We start from the raw sequence: 22,348 nt of genomic DNA on the forward strand, positions 1-22,348 counted from the left end.
GGTAATATGGGGCAGGTAAATAAGATTGTGATGGTGGGAGGATCGCCACCACCGGCCGGGCGGTGGCGATCCGCCCACCATCATAATGGGGCCCTAAACGTGAATGTTTTAAAAAGAGCACAGGTGGTTTAAGCCATTCAACAGGCAGTAGTCACAGCAGCAGACAACATGACAGTTGTACAAATCAACAGACTGGGAATATGGTATAAATGTGGCTTTCATGACTTGTTGTTGAAATTAAGTAATTGAAACGGAAATGAAACGTAAAAATGTGAACTTCCACACAGATCACAGATCACATACACATGTTCTGTGAACCAGAAAGCAAAAATTAGAAAAGCACTCTGAAAATACAATGTAAAGAAACAGACCTAAAACAAATAATGTGAGCTTCCTTCGTTCTCTAGCACCGAACAATATTTGTAATTATTTGTTGAAGACAGTTCACGAGGAGTTACCTATTAAAAGTGATGTCATTGTTTTGTATAAAGCACATTTTGGAAGGCACATTTATTTAACTTGAGCACATCTAAGACAAAAACATGAAGCTCGGTAATAGCCACTGTAGTATTGTCACCACCTCATTCCAGGTTATTACGGACACTCATCGAATGCTTTAGGATACAACACAAATGTCCAGTGCTGAAGACAGTGTACGTAATGGCTATGGATGAGAGTGGTCATACTACACTGTGGCCAGAGATAAAATGGACTTCATGTTTACACTTTATACACCTGTAATGATAGGTATTTACAGTGAAGAAGCGGAATTTTCGGTTAGTTCTCCTGCCTTAGCTCTTGCGGACCTTGTCCTCATCTCTTCTTCCCATCAAGTGCCCATTACTTATTACCTTGCCTCTCTTTCAGATTGATCCACCTCGTTCCCCCCCCAATCACGCACAGATCGACACATTCCTCCCCCGAACGATCCGCTTTTTCTCTGAGACTACGCCAGACTAGGTGAGTTGGTTCTCCCGCCTTGCTTTCTGCATCGATAGGTTGTTTGCTTCCTTGTTCCCCCATTACCGGGCCTTCACCTCTATTTTAGAATCGAAGGCCCAGGGAGCACCTTATTAAAACGATTTGCTCCTCTACCACCACTGATCGGGTTTACCGACCTGGCACCCGACTCTCTGCGAACCTCATGCAACCTACCTATGAGAGTGACTCCTCCTACTCGGCCTTACTAGACCCCCATTCATCCCTCCTTTACCTTTCCGCCCCTCTCCCCTCCGTCAATCCACCCCGCAGCCAATTACCCTGATGCTTGCCTTCTCTCCGTTTACAGCACTGCGACCAACCCCCCCAGTCCAGATGATGATCCTAATTGCCACGGATTGAAACACCGTTGACTTATCAGCAAGACCCTAGGCGCCCTTCACACAGTGGTTCTCATCAAGAATGTCAAATGAAAAATGTTCCTTTGAAATTATTTACAAACCACTCTGTGCCTTTTAAAACTCACTGTATATATTTATGCACTAATACCTTGCGCCGCCCACGCTGATCACTCTGTCACTTGTGTCACCGTAGTGTTATTCACTTGTTCACTCGTGCACCTTGTACAACTTTGGTTTTTTTATCCTCCAATTTGAAATTGCAGTGCTGATATTAACTGTAAATTATACTTGACTATCCCGATAAAAATGTTTAGTAAAATGATGCCTTGAGCACATGTATAAATCATCTTGAGTCTCCTTGTTCCTTCCTGGATAATGTTGTATTCATGTCCCCACTAACTGTCCTTAAATTACACCAGTTGGGATACTGTTTTGTTCATATAGTTCCAGCAGATTAACAGTTGCAGACTAGGCAGTCTGACAGCCATATTACGAGTTTTATGGTTTGCTGAATGAAAGACCGCTGACACCGCCGGCCATTGATGAACCCATAGATGGCGGTGAGGTAAAAGCAGCTGTCATAGGGCGATACAGAGACGTTCACCGGTGTCCGAATTATGAGTTGCTTTTCCGACAAGCTGACTGTGGCGGCTGGAACGTCTGCTTTGAGTAGGCAACATCAAAGGATTTGAGATACATACTCACCCATTTCTATTTCCTTCCTTTGTGGATACCTTCCATCAGGATCCCCTTCACAGCAGCATCTTGACCCCGAAAAAATTACCCTGTTGGCACCGAAACCCAAGTAAGTCCGTATTGTACTATTTACCCATTGACTGGACTGGGCACATATGGTCAAGATTCCAGCAATGGGGAAGTACTGGTAGTAGTTTTTTTCCATGTGTCATGGATATGTGTACATTGCAATCAAAGAAATGCACACCTGCATCAACACATATCAATTAATATACACCGCCATCAGAAACACCGCCGCCAGACCATCAGGGACCTTGTGATATCGCAGACGGGAGACTTCCGTGCAGGTCTTCTTGGGACCACGTCGGTGGGGTGGTAGGACTGCCAAACTCGGAATTGGGCCCTATGTGTCGGCTGATGTGAGGTATTCAAAGTGATTTGTAATAAAACAGAGGCAGAATTATTCTAATATTCTGCAAAATCCCTGTTCAATCTTTCGTAATAATTCATAATACAACTCACTTAGTATAGCCTTACAGCCACTGCTGAGGACTATACCTCAGAGCCTGTTAATCTAGAATCACTTTCACTACACCAACATATAATCAGGTGTTTCCAAAGCACTAAATATGTTTAATACAGTGCTTTAAATTCATTATAAGCTTGATGCCCAATTTTCTTAGAATTATTGTGATGCTGTCCCTTTCAACATTACACGATGTGCTCAATGTAAGGCTTTTGTTGGGAACTCTTTGCTGCCTCATATTAGTCTTTGCATTGAACTATCATTCACACACTTGTAAAAGATACCTGCTGACTATATTCCCATCACACGTTAGGTTTGCCTTCCTATCAACGTCCATCACATCATTTGAGTGATGGCACTCTGGGATTTTGAACACCAAAATTCTTCTTTCGGACACCATTATTCGTCTGAAACATACAGTTCACAAGTGGTTTACTGAAGAGCTAAATTACTTCAAGAGAGCAATTCAGACTCTGGAATCCAAATGGTGGTTGTGATTTTCTTCAGTAGATAGGCAGTGCTATTTACCAAGCCATAGAAGAACCAGAACAGCTAACTGAAAGCTAACAAAATCTATAATTTAATCTCATTAGATTCCTCTCCATTTAGGGACCTCCTCAGGGAGATCTCTTAATTCTACAATTCAACATCTAGCCATAGTCATAGTCATAGTCAAAATACTTTATTCGGTTTTTCGAGTATAAAAACCATAAAAGCAACAATATCACAATTAATATAATACACAGTTAAATCATGATCTGTAGTTATGAACGCAATCCATTATAAAAAAACATTCCATTTAAAAAGGGTATGAAGTATAAATAAACAGCCATTGGGGAACAATTTAGGTGGTATCAGTAAATTATGGAACAGTTAGTTATCCCTGCAGTTTCTGGATTTTAGGGCTGATTTAAAAAAAACAATCAAGAAAGAAGTGCTTTCGGGTTTCAACATTTGCAAATAGGAAAGGGCTGGGTGAACTTGAATAAAATTCAGTTTTTTAAAAGGGGCTTTAAAAAGAACCTCCGGGGTACATCATAGAAGGAACAAACAAATAGGAAGTGCACCAGGTCCTGCGGAGACACATTGTCGCAGCCGCAGGGCGGTAACACTTTTCCTCTATGAGAGGCCCTCGGAACAGCTAATAAAAGGTGGAAATAATCCAGCCGAAACCTTGTTAACAAGAATCGCTCGTGTTCTGATAAGGACCATTATAGATAGGGCTCCAGTGAAGAAGTGGTTTTAAGCATCACGTAATTGCGAACGCTGAGTTTTACCATTTCCACCCCTTCACGATTGAGTTTTTTTATTAGTGTGAAGAATTTTTTCACAAACTCCACATCTGCGATAACAATCGAGTCTGGATTTAAAAAAAGGTCCGGGCGACCAAGTGCAAAAAAACAGCCTTTTAAGTATTTAAGCCATGGAATATTAAGCATGTGGTCCAGGGAAAATACTTCTTTTAGCAGCTGGTGGTTTAGGACCAGATCTTTGTTTAACCAGCACTTTAGCCAAAATACTAAAGGCCGTAGTGCTATAATATCACCAATATAGGGTATACCAGTTTCCTCATGAACTATTAGGTTAGAGGTTCCTTTTGGTACCCCCAAGAGCTGTTTTAAAAAATTGTTCTCAACCACTCCGATGTCCTCGGCTGCCACATACCCCCAAAGTTCGCTACCATAACTTCCTAGTGCAACGCTTTTTGCCTGATAAATCTTTAATAATGCAGCAATAGGTCGCTTACCCATTTTCTTCTCAAAGTTAAATATAGCAGTATTTGCCCGGGTTACTCCCCTCTTTTCCTTTGCAACAGTGGACCCCAGGTAAGAGAATGTTGTAGTCATGGGAACCTTCTCTGTGTTTACCACAAATGGATATAGTATCTTGGTGCGCAACCCTGCCTGCATGATGTAAGATTTGGTGTTGTTAATGGCTAAGTCACGAGCGGCCATGAAGAGTCACGAGCGGCCATGAACATCTAGCACTTTAAGGTGATTTTTTTCTAAACAGCTCTGAGCGACACTTGCTGACTATTTTGCGAATAGAATTCAAAATCCTGCATTCATGCTTGGGTGAAAGAAAGTATGGAGTAGATGTACTTGATTAACCTTATTCTTTCCGAATGGCTTAATGAGCCTATCCCTTGGCTCTTAATACACTATGGTTGGCACAGCTTTATCACCTCATGACTCAGTTTATCATGCCCATTTTCCTTTAGTAACTCTCTGAAATGGGCAACAAAGACATTAACCTAAACGTCTTCTCCTTGCTTCAATCAGAATATTGGGCGTTTAGAACAATGCCTCACACTTAATCTCCTGGTTCCTATCAAGCCAAGTACAAATTATTGCTGTTCTTTCTCATCTTCAAAGGCTTAATTTGCCCTGTTGCTTTAAGATTCTCGCTGTCCTATGAGTAGGAACATATAGAGAATTTGAAAGCATTTCAGAAGTTTACAAATTAGAGAATTTTAAAGCATTTCAGAAGTTTACAAATTTCATTAAGATACAGCTCAGTTCCTGTACCTGCCATGCCCATACCTTTGCGATGAGACATTTGCTACTAATCTGTGGTGAGAGTAAAGTACAAAATGTTTCACTTTAAAAAAATTAGATAGTTTTTTTTGTTATGTTACTGTTTATCTCCAGAGCGCACAACAGCAGACATTTTTGGGCGCTAGTACGTATATTATTGTGACACATGATCATTTTTCTTTTCAGGCTTAAGATATAGGGCATATCACGGTGGAGTGTGGTCTACAGCACCCCACTGAGTGGAAATCCTCTCACCACAGTTTGGTAAGAGTGGAGCCCCCAGTGTGTTTGTTATTCCTTAGGGGTTCATTCATGACGTTCATATGCCCGACTTTTACGTCAATACTGGCATTCCTAAACACCTTCAAGGTATAAATAGACCTTCACTTGCTAGGGCAAGGCACGGTGCGGTTCGCCTACCTACTTGCACGACGCGGCTCGCCACAGCAAGTTCCTAAGGAAGTAATCTCCCAACTGACGCACTGACCAGACGCTGTCATCCTCCTTGCCGAGAATCCAGCTCCAGTGTCTCTGACTCCCCTTGCGGGGTGTTAGAGAACCGTGTTCCGGGAAAGAGATACCAAGGTCTCTCATTCTAAGCTATGGAGCTGATTAGAATCTAGAGAAACCTTTGGCAATTCTTAGTAAAACTAAACTAAACTAAACTATAGCTAAAACAGCACCTACTTCTTCCCTCGTACTAGACTTAGGTTAGGTACACTGAGGTAGGATTATTTTAGAAGCACCAGTTGAGTATTTTAGCCTGTGTTGTGTATGTATTTTTATATATGTCATAGCTACAGACCATGCTATTACAGTATTATTTTATATTACTGTTTACGCTGTATGCATTATACTTTGCATTCTGTCTTACGATCGTAGCAGTTCATATCTCTTGCATGAGAAAGAAGACTGTTCAATAAATCCTTTTTATTGAAACACCCATTTCTCTATCTCTATGCCACTCTGTAGAAACAAAGCATACACGATGGACTGAGTGAAACGGTTATCTATTGTTTCCACAACTCTGAAGATATTGTTCCGACTCTAAGGGAAACAAAGTTGTCATGTTTATGCGGTTGTCAGAAAAGAATCCCTTCTTGTTCTTTCGAGAAAGTTTCTAGTGACCTCTGAGTTAGCTGGCACACACACAATTAAGTTAAATGTACGCGATAGACTGACCTCAGGCTTATGTCGAAACGATAGTGCATATTATTCCAATGCGCAGAGCCTATTAGGGATATAGGAGCTACACTACAGTGGGGGGAGTAGATTTTAGGGGAAGGTTGGTTTTAGGGCTCAGGGCAGGTTGGGGCAGGTCGTTTTTAGGAGTTGGGGTTGTTGTGGGATAGGGTTCCCAGAGTCTAGGGCTCAGGGCCATTTTAGGTTTCATGAATATTGGAGTTTATGAAGTTCTGCTGCAAATTTGTGCGATGTTTACTTGTTTTGACTGAGTTTTGCTAGTTTTTCCATGGGCGGGGTGGGGGGGGTCTTTGAGTCAAAAGTCTTACTCTCCCCATAATTGGATTGAGATGCAGCATAGGGAGGTACTTGGGAATTATTTGACTAGTGTCCTTCCAAGTTTCAAGAGAATTGATGCAGTGGAAGGGGTGAAAACAGCATTCTATGTGAAGGTGCGGGTAATCCAATGAGCTCGTTTTGGCGGTTGTTAAGAAATTTTTTGGGTGGTTTCCACTGGCTCCAGGGGAAAATGCCTTCTGTCACTGAAGGCTAGGTATGTCTACTATGCCTGTGATTTTTGGAGGTAATCGATCTATGGTAACGGTGATTTTGGGCCTAGTTTTAAATGGTAAATCATCGGCCTTATGCCTATGGAAAGGAGCAGTTTTGCATGTTTTTTGGGGTGTGATTACAGGGTGTTCCAGGTGGTTCCAAGTGGATCTGCTTGGATGGGTGAGTAGCTGGGCTAGTCTAGTTTAGATTTTACCACACATATTCCTTTAGCAATCATCCCTTTATAAGAAAAATCACTGTAAGCATGTGTGGTGAAGGAATTTGTGGTAAACAAATGCATGGTTAAGATGCATTTGTGGTTGGGACCGCGTTGTAGTGACACGCTTGGTTCAGCCATGCGTGCCTCTGTAATACAAGCAAAACCCTTTCATGTAATCACTCCTATCATTAAACTATATAAAAAAACATCACAGGTAATGTAAAACAATACCTAAAATACAAGGAAAGCATATGTGAATGTCAATAATCACAGAGGCACTTATCTTGACTACAGAGCAATAAAGAAAGAGGCTCTTAGGATGACGTTGATTGTACCTATATGGGCTACTGGGCCATGATTGGTGATTAATTGGCAGAGTATCATGGGATATGGATCATAAGTTATAAGTAAAATGTTTTTTCATTGGCTGATGTCTTTTGAGTAGGAAAGGAAGAGAAGCATAATCGAAGCCTCCAGTCCTGTTACAGAATATAATCTGTAAAAATTAGCAGTTTACCTGATGAAGTTGTTTGGCCATGTGCCTCTCAGCCTGTGTGTTAGGATTCGACACACCACTTTGAACACACCTAAATGAATGTAACTTCCTGGATATGAAAATGGGACTATTCCTGTTCTAATTTTTTTAACTGCCATGTATGAATGGCAGTTATATATATATATATATATATATATATATATATATATATATATATATATATATATATATATATATATATTACCTACTGGCGATAGCCAGTAGGTATATATAGTTAGGATTTTTTCCCTATGGGATTTTTGAAAATTCTATGTCGAATAACTTTGGCGTTTGAGGACAGAATTGGCTGAAATTTTCAGGAAAATAGAACATTTTGTTTCTGAGCAGCCCCTGAAAATTTGGGGGGGTTTCGTCAAGGGGGGGGCCGAGAAAAAGGGGGGTCCCAAAACGTGCTTTTCCCATGCAATTTTCCATAGGGCGGTTGGCCTCACTTTTAGCCCGAACGGCTGAATGGATTTACACCAAACTTGGCAAAATTGTAGGGACTGGTAGCCCGATGTGCCTTTGCTATGTCTCAAGATATAGGCTCCAGTGGTTTTTACGAAAATTAACTTTGAAAAATATATATTGGGCTACATTGGGCTATATATATGTTGGAGCCCAAATGTAGCCCAATGTAGCCCAATGTAGCCCAATGTAGCCCAAAGATGGCCACCAGAGACAAAAAAAACAAATGTAGCCCAAATATCAGCCAGATGTAGCCCAACTATAGCCCAATGACAGAATGTCCCAGAGTGTTCTAAAGAACAACTAGAGTGCTAACAGTCCTACTTATTACAAAGGTATGGCACACCTGAAGCCATCTTGATTGGAATAAAGTGGTAACTCTTAAAACATTTAATTTAAAAAGGAACAAAATGAGGGGGTTCATTTTGCCATAGAAAGTATGATTAGCGAATATATGACGAAATCCCGCATACCATCAGTCCGCAAAAAAAATCCTGCATGTACTATTAGGCCGCAAATTAAAATAGCGAAAACTTTTAGAACGAATATGCCTTTAGCATACACTAAACAACTAAACTACCCTAAACCCTAAAACACTACTCCCAGCATGACCCTACACTACATAAACAGTACAACACTACCCTAAACCCTAAAACACTACCCCCAGCATGACCCTACACTACACAAACACTACAACACTACCCTAAACCCTAAAACACTACCCCCAGCATGACCCTACACTACGCAAACACTACAACACTACCCAAAACCCTAAAACACTACACCCCAGCATGACCCTACACTACGCAAACACTACAACACTACCCTAAACCCTAAAACACTACCCCCAGCATGACCCTACACTACACAAACACTACAACACAACCCTAAACCCTAAAACACTACCCCCAGCATGACCCTACACTACACAAACACTACAACACTACCCTAAACCCTAAAACACTACCCCCAGCATGACCCTACACTACACAAACACTACAACACAACCCTAAACCCTAAAACACTACACCCCAGCATGACCCTACACTACGCAAACACTACAACACTACCATAAACCCTAAAACACTACCCCCAGCATGACCCTACACTACGCAAACACTACAACACTACGCAAAACCCTAAAACACTACACCCCAGCATGACCCTACACTACGCAAACACTACAACACTACCCTAAACCCTAAAACACTACCCCCAGCATGACCCTACACTACACAAACACTACAACACTACCCTAAACCCTAAAACACTACCCCCAGCATGACCCTACACTACGCAAACACTACAACACTACCCTAAACCCTAAAACACTACCCCCCAGCATGACCCTACACTACGCAAACATTACAACACTACCCTAAACCCTAAAACACTACCCCCAGCATGACCCTACACTACGCAAACACTACAACACTACCCAAAACCCTAAAACTCTACACCCCAGCATGACCCTACACTACGCAAACACTACAACACTACCCTAAACCCTAAAACACTACCCCCAGCATGACCCTACACTACGCAAACACTACAACACTACCCTAAACCCTAAAACACTACCCCCAGCATGACCCTACACTACGCAAACACTACAACACTACCCTAAACCCTAAAACACTACCCCCAGCATGACCCTACACTACGCAAACACTACAACACTACCCAAAACCCTAAAACACTACACCCCAGCATGACCCTACACTACGCAAACACTACAACACTACCCTAAACCCTAAAACACTACCCCCAGCATGACCCTACACTACGCAAACACTACAACACTACCCTAAACCCTAAAACACTACCCCCAGCATGATCCTACACTACGCAAACACTACAACACTACCCTAAACCCTAAAACACAACCCCCAGCATGACCCTACACTACGCAAACACTACAACACTACCCTAAACCCTAAAACACTACCCCCAGCATGACCCTACACTACGCAAACACTACAACACTACCCTAAACCCTAAAACACTACACCCCAGCATGACCCTACACTACGCAAACACTACAACACTACCCTAAACCCTAAAACACTACCCCCAGCATGACCCTACACTACGCAAACACTACAACACTACCCTAAACCCTAAAACACTACACCCAGCATGACCCTACACTACGCAAACACTACAACACTACCCTAAACCCTAAAACACTACCCCCCAGCATGACCCTACACTACGCAAACACTACAACACTACCCTAAACCCTAAAACACTACCCCCAGCATGACCCTACACTACGCAAACACTACAACACCACCCAAAACCCTAAATCACTACCCCCAGCATGACCCTACACTACGCAAACACTACAACACTACCCTACACCCTAAAACACTACCCCCAGCATGACCCTACACTATGCAAACACTACAACACTACCCTAAACCCTAAAACACTAGCCCCAGCATGACCCTACACTACGCAAACACTACAACACAACCCTAAACCCTAAAACACTACCCCCAGCATGACCCTACACTAAACAACCACCACAACTCTACACTACACGAACACAACACTACACTACACAACACTACACTACACAATCACTAACCCACGAAAAAATTAACACAAACCCACTTACCTCTCTTGTCATCGTGGTTTTCACAACGCAAATGCATTTACCATACATGCCTTTAAAACGTAATTCTTTGTAAAGGCATGCGCGATAAATGCACATGCGTTTTGAAAAAATGCGGGATAATGGTATGCGAGGTCAATGACCTTGCGGGATAATGGTATGCGGACTGAAAGTCTGCGGGATAAAAAATGCGGGAAAATGGCTGCAAACCATGATTAGCAGCAGACTTCCCTGGTGAGCACTAGCTTTACTACAGTGATCTAATGAGCAACTAGAGTGCTAACATTCAGAATTTATGGCAAATGTGTGACACATCTGAATGCCTTCTTGATAGAACCAAAGTAAACAAGCATTGAAAATGCAATAGATCTCGCCCTCGTTTAAGTTAAAGCCATTCTGTTTGTAATGAGGTGGCTTTTTAGCTTTGCTTTTATTAGTGTTTTTAAAACTTTCATGTAAATAACATGCATATGTATGCATATATGTATATGTATGCATGCATTTATATTTATATAGATATGCAGATTATATATGTTTATATATGTATATTACCTACTGGCGATAGCCAGTGGGTATATATAGTTAGGATTTTTTCTCTATGGGATTTCTGAAAATTCTATGTCTAATAACTTTGGCGTTTGTGGACGGAATTGGCTGTAATTTTCAGGAAAATGGCACATTTTGTTTCTGAGCAGCCCCTGAAAATTTGGGGGGGTTTCGTCAAGGGGGGGCCGAGAAAAAAGGGGGGTCCCAAAACGCGTTTTTCACATTCATTTTTCCATAGGGCGGTTGGACTCACTTTTAGCTCGAACGGCTGAATAGATTTACATGAAACTTGGCAAAATTGTAGATATGGTTTGCCCGACGTGCCTTTGCTATGTCTCAATATATGTGCTCCAGTGGATTTTGAGAAATTAACGTTTAAAAAAAATATATATATCTGTGACAGCGCTCCGGTTAGCGCCCCGGTTCGCGTACCTGACGCGTAACGGAACTTCGAGAAGCAAAGCTGATTGGCTCTCCGGTGTCTGTCAACATTCTAAACAGTCCGGAGCGGCCGCCATCTTGTCTCTCGGTAGGATCGAGAGACAAGATGTGGTGAAAAACGAAGGGGGAAATGAAGGAAAGGGGGCAAGGTAGACCCCTCCTGACCCCCTAGGATTGATGAGGGGGATATTAAAGTGCCCCGCGGGGCAAAAAATAAAAAATACATTTTTTTTTGCGATTTTACGCCGTAGAGGCGTGTCCCAGGACGCGAACCGGGCAGCTCACCGGGCAGCTCACCGGGCAGCTAACCGGGCAGCTAACCGGCAGCGTAGCTGTCAACATTGTAAACAGTCCGGAGCGGCCGCCATCTTGTCTCTCGGTAGGTTCGAGAGACAAGATGTGGTGAAAAAAGAAGGGGGAAATGAAGGAAAGGGGGCAAGGTAAACCCCTCCTGACCCCCTAGGATTGATGAGGGGGATATTAAAGTCCCCCGCGATTTTTCGCGGTAGAGGTGCTTCCCGGTACGCGAACCGGGCAGCTAACCGGCAGCGTAACGGGAGTCCGCCATCTTGTGTTTTTGGAGCGTCCGGTTCGCGTACCGGGTAGCGTCCCGGTAAGCGTAACAAGGGGAAAACCAAGAGAAACAGTAAAAAAAAAATGAAGGGAATAGATTTCCAGCAAACTTGGCAAAATTGTAGGGACTGTTTGTTTGATGTGCCTTTGCAAGGCCTCAAGATATGTGCACGTGTGGATTTTGTCTAATTAAGGTTAAAAAAAATATATATATCTGTAAGCGTGCTCCGGCACACTTACGTTACGGGTTTTGTTTGCGCTGCAGAGCCGAAACGTCACGGTTATGCGACGCGTTATGAGGCGTCTCACGTGGCTACGTGATACGTCACTTAATAAAGAATATATTTTACAGCTATAGATATTAGCTTTTAAAAAACCAATGAAATTCACTGAAAAAACCATAGGTTATAGACCATATATAGTTAGGAATTTGCATTTACAAAACCTTGAAAATTCACTGAAAAAACCATAGGTTAGAGACCATATATAGTTAGCTGGACATTTTATTGACATAAAACCAATGAAATTCCATATATAGTTAGTTGCACTAACTATATATCGCGCACCCGCAATCCACTGCTGATGATGTCATATATTACATCATTCATGACATGGTCAGTGACATCACTGATGACATCACTGATGACATCTCAAATGACATCACTGATGTCATCACTGATGACATCTCAAATGACATCACTGATGACATCATGACACACCAATACCAGTTACTACATACGCACTCACTGATTCCTATGTCTACACACACATTCACTCATTCACCCATACAATCACTCATACATACAGTCACTCATTATTACAACACTATCATATGCACTCATACACCTATGCAGACACTCACACGCTGCCACTCATCCATGGAGTTACTCACACACCTAGTCAGTCCTGTAAAGAATCAATCACACTTCCATTTCCTCATCTATACAGTTAAACACAGAACACCATATTTCAGTGACATCACTGATGACATCACTGATGACATCTCAAATGACATCACTGATGACATCATGACACACCAATACCAGTTACTACATATGCACTCACTGATTCCTACGTCTACACACACATTCACTCATTCACCCATACAATCACTCATACATACAGTCACTCATTATTACAACACTATCATATGCACTCATACACCTAGTCAGTCCTGTGAAGAATCAATCACACTTCGATTTCCTCATCTATACAGTTAAACACAGAACACCATACTTTTTCACACATATACTAACACATACTTACTCTCTTATACAATCACTGATACAAGTACACATTGATATGCACAGAGTCACACACCTCCCAGCCAGCCACACACACACTCAGTCTTCCATACATCCACTCATTCTTCAATATGTAAAACATATTTAAACTTTACAAAAACACACAGACACTAGATGATGTCATCAGTGATGTCATTTGAGATGTCATCAGTGATGTCATCAGTGATGTCATTTGAGATGTCATCAGTGATGTCATCAGTGATGTCACTGACCATGTCATGAATGATGTAATATGTGACATCATCAGCAGTGGATTGCGGGTGCGCGATATATAGTTAGTGCAACTAACTATATATGGAATTTCATTGGTTTTATGTCAATAAAATGTCCAGCTAACTATATATGGTCTCTAACCTATGGTTTTTTCAGTGAATTTTCAAGGTTTTGTAAATGCAAATTCCTAACTATATATGGTCTATAACCTATGGTTTTTTCAGTGCCCAGAATGTCTTGTTTTCTAGTGCTCGTAATGACGAAGCCAGAACTGCCGAAAGGGATTCTGGTCCTGCCGCTACTTATTGGAGACATTGAACTATACTCTGGACCTGCCTGGCCTCGACCAAAATGGCGCCAGTATGGGAGCGACTTGCAACTCCTTATGACGTTCTAGTTACTTAGCCTTGACGTTATGGGGGATGTATGCGGTCTTTGTGCACATGGCGGGCGGGGAAGGGTACTGACTAGGAATACGGACAACCCTATATACTTTCAATTATAAAATCAACCTTCACGTTTGTCACGTTTAGTTTTTTCAATTAAATGGCTCGCTTGTTACATACTCCTATACCCCTGGCTTTTGACCCTTTCCTACGCGCGGTCTGTACTACCGCCCTCGGGCGATCTATGTAATGAACAGACTACCATTGCCGAAACACAAGGGAATGCATCTCAGAGAGATAAGTCAAGTACGTGGTAGATAAAAACATTTTCGTGTTTATGCACGCTGATGTGCTTTGAACGCTGCCCCCCCCCCTCATCATTTAGATTACCACCACCCATTGCACAAAAGCGTACCGGGCGCTCCCCACGCAAAAAAACGTTGTTTTTTGGGTTTTTTTGCCCCGCGGGGCCCTTTTAAAGCCTCCACATCAAACCTAGGGGGTCAGGGAGGATCTACTATGCCCCCTTATGGTCATTTCCCCCTTTGTTTTGGCCTCCTCTTGTCTCTCGATCCTACCGAGAGACAAGATGGCGGCCACTCCGGACTGTTTAGACAGACACCGGAGAGCCAATCAGCTTCGCTTCGCGAAGTTCCGTTACGCGTCAAGTACGCGAACCGGAGCGCTACCCGGAGCGCTGTTACAGATATATATATTTTTTTGAACGTTAATTTATCTAAATCCACAGGAGCACATATATTGAGACCTAGCAAAGGCACATCGGGCTACCAGTCCCTACCATTTTGCCAAGTTTCGTGCAAATCCATTCAGCCGTTCGAGCTAAAAGTGAGGCCAACCGCCCTATGGAAATTAACATGGGAAAAAAGCGTTTTGGGACACCCCTTTTTTCTCGGCCCCCCCTTGACGAAACCCCCCCAGTCATTTGAGATGTCATCAGTGATGTCATCAGTGATGTCACTGACCATGTCATGAATGATGTAATATGTGACATCATCAGCAGTGGATTGCGGGTGCGCGATATATAGTTAGTGCAACTAACTATATATGGAATTTCAATGGTTTTGTGTGAGTAAAATAAGGTTTTTTAAATGCTAATCCCTAACTATATATGGTCTATAACCTATGGTTTTTTCAGTGAATTTTCAAGGTTTTTTAAATGCTAATTCCTAACTATATATGGTCTCTAACCTATGGTTTTTTCAGTGAATTTCAATGGTTTTTTAATAGCAAATATCATAAGCTGTCGAATGTCAAGTACGTGGTAAGTAAAAACATTTTCGTGTTTATGCACACTGATCTGCTTTGAATGCTGCCCCCCCTCCCCCTCATTTCTATTAGGAGTACTCTCTCTTTGCAGATAGTGAAGGGTAGTTAACGCAGGCCTTTGACCCCGTTGTAATCCGTCGTGCCTGCTTGATTGATTGTTATCCAAGCATTTACTGTTTTAGAATTGGTTCTCTTTGGTTCATTCTCTATTTACAAACAAGCACAGAGTCGCAATACTCTGTTTAGTCTTTGCAGATAGCGAAAAATCGTGTAAAAAAACAAAAGGAATCGAGCAAAATCAGTAGGCCACTAATGGGATCTCTTTTTGACCTCGCTAAAATGGAAACATTTCTGATCAACCCCTCATGACAAACACGAAACTATTGAGATGAACTGAACTCCACACCATGATGGCTGCAATACAGCTCGGCTCCGCCACCCACCCCGCCCAAAATAACGATAAACTCTATGCAAATATTACAAATATATACAACACACCAGCAAAGTAACAGGGTAAAACATTTTATTAAACAACTATTTACATAACTATTTTATACTTTTTGTTGCCCGATCCGGCTAGCTCAATCGATCGAGCATGAAACTCATGCACTCTGATGGTTCAAAGTTTTGAGGAGTGCTTGTAACACTGTCTGAAGCCTATTTGCACTTGCTTCAGCTTCACTATTCTCAAAGTAAAGTGGGGGCTGTTTGAGGACGTGACTGCATTTGTGAACAATGTAATGCGGTGCCACCCTGAACCGCTTGACGGAGGCCCCCGAGGGACGGTGTGATGGCGCGGACTCGGAGGGGGCGCTTGGCTCCAGCTCCCTCCCCAAGTCGTGTTCTCCTGGTGTAGCCTGAGATCGCCCCCGACATAGGTGGCCGGCTCCCGGGATCAAGCGGAACTTTTTGCCTTTTGGTAACTCTTCCATTCTTGACCTTGTCCCACAATCCGTTTCACCTAAAGACACGCTGTAGTGGGGCGCCCCTTTACCATTTCAGTTGCCATTCCGCCCGCTTTTGCTACACTGTGCCTCTTCCGCTATTCAGCTGTTTACCGCCCGCTCTTTCGACTACAGCGTCTCGCTCACCATGTAGTTGAGTTGCTCCCGCTCTTGCGGTGCAGCGATAGCCGGCTGCCACAGTACTCTCAAAATGGCGGCCGGCTCTTCAGATTTGGGCGTGGTCCACTAAAATTGCCCTGCGACACCTTGGAACTCGGACGCTTGTCTGCTAGAGATTGGGCTCCATTCTCGAAAGCGTCCCCTCAGCCTTGAAGATTCTACAAAAGTCTTGGGGGCCCCCGACTCCCGCAGGCTTCTGGTGGGGAGCGGCTAGCATTATTGCTCGTCGAATGGCCACGACGGAGCTACGAAATGGTGGTGCTCTCATGCTAACGCCAGCTTCAGTCTGAAACATCCAGAAACACTGTAGACTACCAATTCGATCAGTTCCGGTAGCGCCCCAACGTGACCCGGTAGAGAAGAACTAGCCCTCCCCTCTTTGACTGATGGTTCTTGTTGCCTGTCCCTTCTGTTGTCATTTAACAGAACTATTTAGCCTGCTGAAAGGGGTTGTGTTCCGACCGCTGGTTGGTGGAGACATTTTGACTATATTCTGGACCTGCGTTGTCGCGTAATGCGTCATATGACGCGCCGCGTTAGCGCATCCGGAAGTGATCCGGGGCGCGACGCGCAGCGCGTAACGTAAGCATAACAGGTCATGTGACTTGTTAATAAAACTTTTCATTGGTTCATTTTACTTTTCTTATTCTAATGATGAAAGGCTTGGTCATATGACCTAAAAATTACGCTTTTTATTACTTTCGAACATTATTTTTTCTTAAATATATGTTATAATGTTCCAGGCTAATGTACTTTCCCGGAAAATTTACAACTGTCCTGCAAGTAAAATATATTCCTTTTTTGAGAAAAAGGGTGTTTCTTCGTCCCATGACGGAGCCGTTGAGCAAAAGAGGGTCGGCCTGCTGTCTTAGTCGCCGATACGCCTGAATATGAGATTCTTATCGATCACTTTATGTTGCAGGAGTAGAAAACACAACAGCCCTTGACCATTTATCTTTACTGCGTTCCTGCATATTATACCTTTTACCCTTCATGTAATTGGTCTGCTTTATTTCACTTGCCTTTTACTGATTCTAAAACAGTGACTATTATTAAAAACTTTACCAATGTATATACTACTACCATGTTTTCTTTTAAAAACCTTTATTGTGAAAATGTCATTATACAAATACGGGCCTATAACCACGTGGGCCGGCCACGGAGCAAACTGTAATCGTATATGATGAGTAGACATTTACACTGTAGAGGAACGTAACGGGCGGGCCATTAGGTTGCAAGAACTAAAGTGTCTAACAGTTGCGGAATCGGTGGACGTACATTTTATAATTAAAATACGACAGGGCCAGTTACAATAAAATTATCTAGATATACATTTGCGGGCAAGTACCATGGGTGACGTTAATTCGAACTTTCAATAGTACAGTAATCAATAACACATCAGAACTTAATATCAATAGGGATATCGAAATATTCAATCTATTCTCGTCCCCGCCCGCCATGTGCTTCAAAACTGCATACGTATCTCGTGATATCAAGGTTGTGCAACCAGTACACAACAAGGAGTTACGAGTCCCATTTATTCCGGCGCCATTTTGGGCGAGGACGGGCAGGTCCAGGATATAGTCAAAATGTCTCTACCAACCATCGACTATGATGATGTTCATATGCTGTATTTATTAGAGTAACACTCATCTGTCCACATGAAATTAATTTGCCACAATCTAAACATGTCATTTTAATCTTTCCAAAGTTCTTCTAAATATTTGGGACCGTTTCCCTTGCCTCTGATGCTGTCAGTGCCACTTCTTTGATGAATGTACTGGCAGGTCGGGGGTTCTCCTCCAAATCTCTCTTTTATGCAGCACTATAATTAATCGGTGCCACCTCTCCATATGACGATGCATGGTATAGTTACCATAACTATATATTTTTTCGATTCCTCTGGAGAGTACATCGTGGCAGATGAAGCGTGTAACGTACCGGGCATTTACCTTTTTTTGCATGTAAAGGAAAGGAAAAAAAATTCGAGCGTCCGAGTTCTAAGGTGTCCCAGGGCCATTTTAGTGGACCAGGCCCAAATCCAAAGAACAGGCCGCCATTTTGAGAGTCCTGTTGCAGCCGCCTGTCGCTGTAGCATCAAGAGCGGCCGAAACTCAGCTGAATGGCAACTGAAACGGTAAAGGGGCGCCCCACTACAGCAGACGAGCCTCCACCTAGGAAGGCCCGTTCACGCCGCCTCCCCTCCCCCTTCGGGCACCCCACGCCGTTATTCGGAGCAGGATTGTAGGATGACCACACCAGTACGGCAACTTGCTAGACACCACCTCGGTGCCTACCGAATCTCAGCGCCTTGTGGTGTCTCCTATTCAGAAAACATTGTTGTGCTGCCTTCGACCTATTCGCCGCAAGTGCGCACGCAACTCAGCTGCATAGCTTGCTAGACACCACCTCGGTGCTAACCGAATCTCAGCGCCTTGTGGTGTCTTCTATTCCGAAAATATTGTTGCGCTGCCTTTGGCCCCATTCGCACATCGGTCCGCTACTGCCGCCATCTCACAGGCCAACGGGGCGCCCCACGCCGACTTTCAGCATTGTAGGATGGCCACACCAGTGCGACAACTTGCTAGACACCACCTCGGTGCCATCCGGATCTTGGCATCTCAGCGCCTTGTGGTGTTTTCTATTCAGAAAATATTGTTGCGCTGCCTTTGGCCCCATTCGCACATCGGTCCGCTACTGCCGCCATCTCACAGGCCAACGGGGCGCCCCACGCCGACTTTCAGCATTGTAGGATGGCCACACCAGTGCGACAACTTGCTGGACACCACCTCGGTGCCATCCGGATCTTGGCGCGTTGTGCTGCCTTCGGCCTATTCGCACATCGGTCCGCTACTGACGCCGCCTCACGTGCCAACTGATTTTCTACGCTTTTTATACCCTATGCCGCATAACAGGTCATGTGACTTGTTTATAAAACTTTTCATTGGTTCATTTTACTTTTGGTTTCCTAATGATGGAAGGCTTGATCATATGACCTAAAAATAACACTTTTCATTGGATGAAAACTATTTTTTTTCCCAAACGATGAAAGCCCCACCTTGTTTCTGGATGTTTCAGACTGAAGCTGGCGTCAGCATGAAAGCACCACCATCTCGTGGCTCCGTCGTGGTCATTCCGCGAGCAATCATGGCAGCCGCTCCCCACTGGAAGCCTGCAGGAGTCGGGGGCCCCCAAGACTTTTGTAGAATCCTCAAGGCGGAGGGGACGCTTTCGAGAATGGGGTCCAAGACCTAGCAGACAAGCGTCCGATTTCCAAGGTGTCCCAGGGCCATTTCAGTGGACCAGGCCCAAAAAGGAAAGAGCCTGCCACCATTTTGAGAGTCCTGTGACAGCCGCCTATCGCTGCACCGCAAGAGTGGGCGCAACTCAGCTGAATTGCGGATTTTGACACAGTGGACCAAAAGCGGACGGAATGGCAACTGAAACGGTAAAGGGGCGCCCCACTACAGCAGACGAGGCTCCACCTGGGGAGGCCCGTTCACGCCCCCCCCCCCCCCCCGGGGCGCCCCACGCCATTATTCGGAGGGCGGCAACTTACTGGACATCACCTTGGTGCCATCCACATTTCAGCGCGTTCTGCTGCCTTGGAACTATTCGCACAACAGACCGCTACTGACGACCCACCCCCCGGGACGCCCCACGCCGGATACCCAAATCAGTGCGGCACCCAGGCAACATCACCTGGCTGCCGTCCAGAAATCTGGACGTTGTGCTGCCTTGGGACTATTCGCACAACCGACCGCTACTGACCATTGTTCCTTCTTTTTCCCTAAAAATGTTTAAATGTTTTTACTGTTTTTGTTTTGTTGTATATATTTATAAGTTATTAAAGTTTTATAATCCTACTACTTTGTTGGAGTGCTATATATTTTTAATGTGACACATAATTGTAAAAACTTTGATGTACAAAGAGTCATCCCTGGAATCTTCCGCTTCAGGCTCAGTCCCCTCCCCAATCACAATACAGGATGGTTTTCAGATAGTAGGAACGCGTGTGGTGTGACGGATCTCATCGGGTGTGGGCCTTGATCTACTATAACTCCTTTGAAGAGGGGTGATTCTTTACAGCTGGGGCCATAAACTACATCTGCAAGGCTAGCTGATAGCCTGGGACCGGCCTGGACAATCGGACACAGAGGAAGAGGAGTGTCAGAGGGTGCGGTAGTGAATAGGGCGAAAGGGAGGTGTCGGGCGGGCACAGGGTGTGATTCTCAGGGAAGAGCAGCGCAGATGGGGGGAGGTTTATTGCCCATGCATAAGACAGAGAGCGGGGGTGACCAGTGCCTGGGGGAGATGCTTGCGAGGGTGGGGAGCCATGCTAAGGATCGACAGCGTGCAGAGAGTGGGTCTGGTCAAGTCATCTAAAATGGCTGCCGTGCACGACAAAAGTGTGGCATTTGAAAAAAGGCAAGATGGCGCAGACAATGTTTTTCAACACTTCCTGATTTCCTTCGAATCGAACGTTAACAGACGTTGGGGCATATTACCAAAGTTAAGCGATATTTATCCCTAACGATGCTTAGCAACGAATTTTTTACCGCTAAGCATCGTCAGAAATTATCGCAGATAAACCTTGCTATTATCAAGGTTTATCGCAAATGCGATAAAAAACGGCCGCAATGCATTAATATCGCTGAAAAGTCAGCGATATTCATGCATTACCAAGCTAATGCTCTTAGCCATGTTATCCACCTCCCATTGGATAACATGGCTAAGAACTGCTCAGGGCAGGTGTTACTTTTTGGAGATATTCGCGCTTAGCGCGAATATCTCCAAAAGTTGGTAATAGGAGATAGCGATGTTAGCGACTGTTTCCAGTCGCTAACATCTTGGCATGCCCACTTTGCATGTCATTAGTGATAAATATCACTGACATGCAAAGTGGGGCCCAAGATGGTCGCTATCTCCTACTAGCGGTCGCTAACTGGTGTTAGCGACAGCTAGGTAATACGGAGATAATTTTATCTCCGCTTTCTTGGCTTTTAAAGCCAAAAAAGCGGAGATAAACCCCCTTGATAATATGCCCCGTTATCTCTCCCACACTACCGGTCCCCCTGGGCTTAAACGCCGAGATGGTAGGGACTGCATCCCGTGAAGATAGGCCGAGACGTCACTCAGCAGAAAAAAAAGTTTAAAAAAAGTCTATAAATATACAATAAGTTAAAAGTCAATCATTCTTCATTCCTTGTAGTACGCTCCCCAGTCCGCTTCCCGTTACGCTAACCGGGCGCACCCCACCAAAAAAACAATTTATTTTTTTTTTTTTTGCCCCGCGGAGCCCTTTTAAAGCCTCCACATCAAACCTATGGGGTCAGGGAGGATCTACTATGCCCCCTTATGGTCATTTGCCCCTTCGCTTTGGCCTCCTCTTGTCTCTCGATCCTACCGAGGGACAAGATGGCGGCCGCTACGGACTGTTTGGAATGTTTACAGACGCCGGAGAACCAATCAGCTTCGCTTCACAAAGCTCCGTAACGCGAAAAGTACGCGAAGTGGAGCGCTGCCCGGAGCGCTGTTACAGATATATATCTTTTTTTGAACGTTAATTTCTCAAAATCCACTGGAGCACATATATTGAGACCTAGCAAAGGCACATCGGGCTACCAGTCCCTACAATTTTGCCAAGTTTCTTGCAAATCCATTCAGCCGTTCGATTATTATTATTATTTTTTTTTTTGCCCCGCGGGGCCCTTTTAAAACCTCCACATCAAACCTAGGGGTTCAGGGAGGATCTACTATGCCCCCTTATGGTCATTTTCCCCTTCGCTTTGGCCTCC

This window comes from Lissotriton helveticus, chromosome 11, assembly GCF_964261635.1.
Source record: "Lissotriton helveticus chromosome 11, aLisHel1.1, whole genome shotgun sequence".
Lineage (NCBI taxonomy): Eukaryota > Metazoa > Chordata > Amphibia > Caudata > Salamandridae > Lissotriton > Lissotriton helveticus.